General features: G+C 37.3%; 1 gene segment (V, D, J or C); it reads right to left on the minus strand.

The window, feature by feature from the left end:
- Nucleotides 1-397: 397 nt before the first annotated feature.
- Nucleotides 398-8,147, minus strand: LOC310989697 (Ig mu chain C region secreted form-like). The segment is given in 11 exons: nt 8,099-8,147; nt 7,689-7,994; nt 4,697-6,421; nt 4,287-4,604; nt 3,732-4,019; nt 3,329-3,640; nt 2,965-3,240; nt 1,786-2,109; nt 1,303-1,620; nt 873-1,157; nt 398-783 (listed from the first exon to the last, which is right to left on the minus strand).
- Between the last annotated feature and the right edge of the window lie 291 nt (nt 8,148-8,438).

Below are 8,438 nucleotides of genomic sequence, written 5' to 3' on the forward strand. Positions count from 1 at the left end.
GCCTCTGTGTGTGTATGTGTTTATACAGACAGCAGAGACTTAAAAACTGTTTCTATGTTTTTCAGTGAATGTACCTCGGTGTCATGCCATCTAGGAAGTTCAGTTCAGACTTGTCAGCATCTTCAAATTACTGCATGACCACTGTTTTACAAAGGGGTGGTAAATCACAGCTGCTGCATGTGGAGCTCTGTCATCCTCTTGTGGACAATCTGAGTAATGCAAGTGTGGCACTGTGGCATTCTGTCGTACCAAGCATTGAAAATCACAATACTGACCCTCATGTCAATGTTAATGGTGTTTTTTTTAATGAGTGTATTTCATCATTTGATTTATTGTAATAATTGAATGAAATTATGACACACTTTGTTTTCCATATTTCATCTTTTTAATCGTAAAGGCCAGTCATCAAATACCTGTTGACTAATGTTATTGACCTATACTATTTCAAGCATTACATATGTACATTCCACTGCAAACACACTCAAGCATAGAAAAACTTGAACCTAGAAGAAAACACCTCCATAAAGATTCATGATAACAAAGGCAAATGAGAAAGAAAGAAATGTAAAAGTAGTCAGGTCATGTCATCAAAAGACCAGATTTAAATGATAAAATTGGATAATCATCATTTAGTCTTAACAGTGGTAACACAGACACCACAGATGAAAGAAATCAAGAAAAAAAGGAGGAACGTGAGAGCTATATACCAGCTCTCCACAGCCATATCCTCATTCACATCAACATGCATGATGTCATCAAAGAAGTCGCAGTGCTCCATTGTGCCTGCAAAAAGCATCAAGATTTGTTAGTGCCATCATGGAAGGACTGTGAAGGGATATGGGGATGGAGATCAAGGGATGATGAACTGTTACCTGGTTTGGATATGTTCAGGGATAGGGTGGTGTTTACGTGTGTCACTTTGCAGGTGATGACTTTGCCTTGTAGCCAGTTGTCCTGGGACAGACGTAGGTGACTTTGCATACTGAATTTCCCATTTTCGTCTCTGTTGGGTTCACTGGTGTTGTAGTCCAATAGTTCCTTTGGTCCATCATACCAGCTGACATTAATGGATGCAGGACTGAACCCAAAGACCAAGCATACAAGTTCATTTGTACCCTGAAGCAAGGTGGCTGAAGGTTTGCTGTGGATCACTGAGGCTGAACAAAGATAAAAACATAAAAGGATTAAAGGCAAAATGCTACTTTTCTTTTAAATCTTTGAGCTTACATGACTGCTATTTAATAACGAGGCCAGACAAGAATGAGGACCATTACCAGTCAATGACAACTGTTTTAAACTCACCAAACACATTTTCTATCGACCTTTCAAACGGTTGTTTAGATGACTCGTGTCTCACAGCACATGAATATGTGGAGCTCCTGTCTTCAGCCTTGGATACATTTAGTCTGCTGAAGATTGAATAAGTCTTGCTCTCTCTCTGTTTCCATGAAGCACCATTGGTGTAGCGAGCTTCTGGCAGTCTCTGACCATTCTCTTCCCAATACACGATGATGTTGGATGGAAAATATCCAGACACCAGGCAAATGAGAGTGAGGCTATCAGATGTAGAGAGCTCCGATAGAGTTGGTTGTATTATCGTCACTCTTGGTCGATGCGAGACTTGGGAAAAAAGAAAAGAAGAAAAAGAAAACAACAGTAAAAAATAGGTTTCATTTTAACTACTTCAGCTTTACTATTTGGATAAAGCTTATTTTGAACTCTAAAGCTTTGTTGAACCTCTAGAAATTCACAGTCACAAAGATTTGACTTAATACATAACACTACCTCTGCTTTTGCTTATCTGGTCATTGTAGCTGCGGCTGGAGCACAGGTGCTTTGCTTCACAAGACACTTGTTTATAGTCATCCCAATCCTTTGCTGAAATATTGAAGAAACTCTGCAAAGTTTCCGTTCCATTACTGTGGCCTACTAATGGCTCAGTATAGTAATTCTGAAACGTTTGTCCATCAATTCTCCAAGTGATGGAGAAATCCTGCAGACGGACGCCGACCAGAAGGCAGGTGACAGTCAACTGTTTAATGTCCTGAACCTCCTGGAGTGGTGGTCCCTGAATATACACGCCAACTGACTGAGATGAGGCTGGGGTTACTGAAAAAATGAGATGAAATCAAAAGACAGAAAAAAGGCAACATGAGAAAAAACATATTTCACATCTTGATTGTTGATTTAGAAAGTCTGTATTAGCTGTTAAAACTTGCAAAAATTATATTTAAAAATTCTGTCTAAAACATGCAAAGGTTTAAATCATTGAAATACCCAGTTGTGTCCACAGGGGGGCAGAGCAATGCAAGAAGACAGTTATTGAAGTAAATGAATGCATTTGTGAAGTATCATCAATATTGGGGGCATTCATTTCTCCAAACATGGACAACAATTCTCTTTTTTTTTACATGAAAAAACCATCAACGAAGCAGTGCATAAACTATCTACAGAGGCCACAGGGCTGTCCGATTACTATATTTAGAGAATCGATTACTCGCGGACATAAAATGCGATAGGAATGTCCAACGGTGGGAGGTGTCTATTCGTGGCGGACATAATAAATGTATGGGAAACCCTGCATGTCTCCAAAACTTATCAGGCAGGTTTCCAGTATGTCAAGTAGCCTACTCATTGCAATGTAACAATTGCCGATGACAACCTGTGTCAAAAATGAAGACAAAAAAAAAATTCAATCACGGACTTCATTATCGATTTTTTGGGGTCGGCCCTTCATTACGGAACCAAATTCAAAAAATGTACAAACAGGCAAATTAAAATGTCAATCAGAGAATATTGAGTGGGAAATACACCATAAGAAATATTCAAAATAATTCAATTCAAAATTTGATTTTTTTTTCTTTTTTAACATTTTTGTATTTGAATATATATTATATTTTAGGTGATGTAAATTCAAATTAGAAGTATAATAATGTATAATAGTATAATATACCAGTTTTTTACCTGAACACATGCTGATGTTGTTGCTGACTTCTAAAGTGTCAGACACTTTACAAGTGAAGACCATCCCTGTTGCCCACTGGTCTTGAGCAATGTGAAGTTCACTGGTCACTGCCACATGTCCATCTGCACCCATGGTGACATCAGTTTTTGAAGCATTTAGTGGCTGAGAGTCAGGAAACCATTTGATTTGAGGATTGAAGCCCCATCCAGTGCACAAGAGTCTCTGTGGTCCTGACTCTTGACTGGGGACCAACACAAGTTCCACAGATGGGTCCACTAAAAGGGAGACAAATTAGTGCATTAATGATGATAATGTGAGGCATAAACTCAATGGTCATTGAGAAAGAAGAGTTACTCCTCTCACCAAAGATATTGCCTGTTGTGTTTGAGCTGAAGTTTGAGGAGAAGCCTTGATTGACTGTGCAGCTGAAGCTTGTGCCTTTCTTCTGATTAGCGGCTGGGATAGTGAAGTGTTTAATGACTGAATAAAGGTCTAGGGTTTCAGGTAGATCAATAAACTGTTTGTCAGACATGTCAACATTGTTGGCCTGAAAGGTGACGTAGAGGTCACTTGAGGACAGTTGTGTGATGTGACACTCCAGCACATAAGGGTTCCCCTTCAACAGATCTGTGAGAGATCTCTTGATCTCCACTGATGGGACTCCAACTGCAGCTCCTAATAGAGAAAGAAAAGAAAGCAAAATTATTTCTTAACAGGACCTTACAGTTATAATGTATGTGATGTTCATCTTGTCTAGTCGCCTCACCTGAAACAGGTACTCTTTCATTGGAAGAGAAACACTTATGATCAACTTTACAGGTTATCATCCCGGCCTTTTTCCACCGATTCACAGCAACTGTCACATAACTGATTTTATGAGTTGTGTTATCAGCCTTTTTCACAGAGCTTTCTGGTTTTCCATCCATCAGCCAAGTAATGCTGACATCAAAACCAGTGAGGACAGAGCATGTTGCAACCACTTCAGATCCTGCTGTCATTACAGTCCTGAAGCTGGGAATCTCCACATGAATTGGTGGAGGGGAACTTGAAGAAACTGTCAGTGAAAACAACCAAGTAAAACAATCATGAAGCAAGGTCAAATCCTGAGTACTCTGTACAGTTCTAAAAGATGCTTGTGTACATAGTGAGGCTGTTGAAGTGACATTTTAAACACAAATTTCCACATTAATTTAACAAGAAGTCTACACATGCACTGCAAGTACAAAATATTTGCCTGATAATCTTTTTCTGAATATTTTTTTTTCATTAATTTTATAATGGCAACCTTTACATAGTTCAGTTTAAAAGTAGGTATACTCACTTTCACAAATATTTGTTGTGTCTTCAAAGGTTATATTGTTGTGAACAGCGCTGCATGTAAACCTTGAGCCTTTTTCCCACTCTTTCATTTGTGGCCGAATCTCGCTACTTAGACTGAAGGTTTCCTCCTCTTCCCCCACACTCTGAAGCTTCCTTTCAATTGGCACAGTGTTTAAAGGTACGTTTTCCTGTTTCCATTCTACTGTCAGTTGGCCTGGAAAGAAGCCACTAAGGGTGCAGATGAGTCGGACTGGTGAAGCTCCAATTTTACCATCCCAGGCAGGGGACAGTGTGATGTTTGGAGAGATGACCCTTGATTCTGAGATAGAGCAGAGAGTTAGTCTTTAAACTTCTCATTATTAGATGAGAATGTACTGTATGAACTCATATAATATGTTGAATTATACATACCTTCTGATTTTGGTCAAGTTATCAACTGTATTGTCTCAGTGCTACATGTAATAACTAAGTATTTAGGTTAGATGGCAGAGTTCTACTTTCATATTGTCTGGTATTTTAAAGTCAGGTGGAGATCAGGCTGGGAGTCTGTTGCACAGATGGCGTGGCACGACAAGCAAGAGTGATTAGAGCAAGTAGCAAGCGGAAGCATTGAGTAACACCATGGTCCCAAAATACAAAAATTATGAAGTGAAACCACACAAGGAGCAACGGTGCATCACTCACACCAGGTGTGGAGTGCGGTTGTGCCAGTAAGATATTTTAATATCTCATAACATTTTGCATTTTTTTTTTTTGACAAAGTCTTCAAGTGTATTAATAACACACTTAGAAACTAACCAACTGTAAAAAATCTTCACATTTACATATTGAGGTGAAAATGGTCCATTGAATCCAGGTGCTGTTGGGGAACATAGCATCACATTACATGATAAAATGAAATAAAAAAGATACAATTTTAATAGAAATATTTGAAGTGAAAGTAGATGAAACCTGTTCAAAAGAGAGAAAACCTGCAAATAAATCCTCATGTTAACATTCACAAAACAAAACAAAATACTTTTGTAACATTTTTTAAGTTGAAATTCTTGTTAATGAAAAGAAAAAAAAAGATTAATTACATGATGTTGTGAGTATATAAGAAAACAAAAACATATGAGAAATATTCTCATTCACATAAGGTTTGTTTTGTTTCATTTGACCTGAAATGACAGAAAAAAACATGAATTAGTAAGATTCACTGAAATGATCAAATCCCTATTTGTTGCCACCTTAAAATGTGAATACCTATGTACTATACAAACAATTCATGACAATAACAGTTACAAACATTACATACACAGTTACAACCTATAATATTACAATATAAACCCAAATCCTGAATGCTTGTCTAAAGAATGTCTAATAATGTTTAAGTAAAACATTATTTACTAAGACAAATAATTTATTACCTCATTATTGTTAAATACAGTTCTGCACCATAAATGTACATTATTTGTAAAACAAATATAAATCACATAAATGTAAATTAATTCGGGAAATCATATGCTAGACAACTAGCCTCTGTTTTAGGGCGTTGCTACATTAATTACTCTTAAATTAAGAGGAAATCATATTATTGGATCATGCTGAATATACAGAAAAATTGCAAGTTTCAATTTGAATTTTGGATAAGAGGTCTCAATACCTACAACATATATTTAGACACAAAACAGATTGATTGTAACAACCTTTAGATATTGTCTGCAATTCTCTTTATGATTAATAATGTTGAGTGTGATTCATTATTTTTCCTGCTGTTCTTTTACTGTGATATGGATCTCCCTCGGTCTGAAATAAAGAACCCTATCACTGTATGGAGCTACAAGTGTTGCTGTTGTTGTTATAGATATTGAGCAGAATTGTTAATAATTAATTCACAACCGCAAAAAGGAGTCAAACATTCAACTATGACGCCTATGTTATATTTTTGAATAGGTGATTCAATTTACCCAATTGTGTTAAATTCATATCGGTGCATGTCTCAATTATATAAACTCACTGTTACCTTGAAGGCAGTGGTTCCAATGGTGAAGAGCAGAGTGATGAGGAAAAGAAGGATGAAGGTGATGGCTGTGCTTCCCATGTAATCTTCCTCTTCCTCTAGGGTACTATCTGGATCAAATTCTATCCCTGGATCTAGTATAAAGTAAATTCTCAGTTAACATCAAGACAACACACACCAAACTTTGAATAAAGAAATCAACATATTTATAACCTCATTGATATGAGTGCACTGTAAAGCCAATGGTCTTTGTAAAATACTGACCATGTCGATTTAAAGGACCATATACCAATTTGCTTATGAAAGACTCCATTATTGATGGTGCATGACTTGGCTTGTGAGTCAGTACATTTTTCATTTGATTGAGAAACACAGATCTATAGTTATTCATCTAACTTGTGTTTGGGATGCAAGACCCACTAGAAGAAACACACATACACAAGGACAGGTTACACACTGTTTACACAACATCTACAAACACAAATTAAAAAACATGATATGCTCTATAGACTTTTTATCTAAAGGTTAGTGAGGTGTTTTTGCAGCATTTCGCTAGTGATTACATTATGATGTTGAAAGTTTGATATATTGTTACTGTCACTAGTTTGACTGTCAAACATCCTTCAAGTACAGCAATTATTTTTTTGCATTGCAATTTTTAGTGTGACTACACATATAATCAACATGTAGCTCAAACATTGGTTGAATAAAGACATGAATGAACTGCATGGGACAAAACAACAACAGAGTTACAAAGTGCTTTTTTATTTTGATTTTGAATCTGCATTAAAAAGACAAACACACAACGATGTATCACAAGCAACAAACATTTAACAACAAACAGCAGAGGACACACCAACACAACATAACATCTAGTGGGCCTTGCACGTCTCAGGGATGTTCATGTTGAGGTTGACCAGGTTGTTTTTTCAAATGAACTGTGCCCAATGGATCTGACAATGGCTTTAGTATTGCTGATCACAGATTGGTGGTAAACAACACAACTATACACCATGTCGTTGTTTTTCCACTCATCGAGGTCGAGTGATAACTGGCCATAAACGTAGTAGGATCCATTGCTTTTGACAGGGTTTGTAATACTAATCTTGTATTTTGAGTCTGCTGCCTCATCATTGACAAGCCAAGACACCAAAAACTCCTGAGGAAAGAAGTCTTTCACATAGCAAGTCAGGGTCACTGTGTTTGTTCTAGTATGTTCTACTGGTGGGAGCATATACACAGAAGGGCGCTGAATGTCTCCTCCTGAAAGCATCAGAGAACAATTAGCCATTCTGCTGCATCCTGCTGCTTAATCAAAGTGTTTACAAGAAGTGATCTCTGCACTAACAGACACCCACAAATAACACTCATAACATTATGATAATTAATAAATAGTCTTACCAATTTTCCTCTCATAGGCTTTCTTCAATGGCTCTGGTGAACTGTTATCTTCAACAACACAGACAAATTTTTCTCCGTTGCTCCACTCGTCATATGTGACTTTAAGTGAACTGCTTGCTGGTTTTCCATTAGAGGGGGTTGCTTTGGTGGGAGGGACTTCTTCTCCATTTTTATCCTGCCAATAAACTCTATCAGCAAATATCTTGTTCCCCTTGACCTGACATTTTATAGTTCCGTTGCCATGCAGAAAAATATCCTCCAATTTGGGGCCTTCAATGTGAATGTCTCTCTCTAAACCAGAACATCCTGAAAACACATATCAACAGACCATATCAATAAACATCAATGGCTAAGAACTACTGAAGATGAAATTCAATTAAAATAAATGTTGGAAAGCAAAATTTACTGACCATCAATCTCGATCGCTGATGAGTTAGTAAATACATCTCCTTTGTCGTCTTTCCCCTTGAACTCACATTTAAACCCGGCGCCACAAAATCCATCATTAGACGGGAATGTTAGGAAACTTGCTACATTGTACACCTTAGTTCCATTCGCCAACTTTCCTTCCCCAACAGGTGTTTTGACCTCGATTACTTTGCTGGTGATTTCTTCATCATTTTTCAGCCATTTGATTTCATAATCTTTTGGTGAAAAATTGTTGGCAAAGCAAGACAGGGAAGCCTCGTCAGAAGAGACCATCAGTGTAAGAGTTGGCGCCTGATAAAACCCCGCTGAAAAACAAACACA

Source organism: Trachurus trachurus, assembly GCF_905171665.1.
Source record: "Trachurus trachurus genome assembly, chromosome: 8".
Lineage (NCBI taxonomy): Eukaryota > Metazoa > Chordata > Actinopteri > Carangiformes > Carangidae > Trachurus > Trachurus trachurus.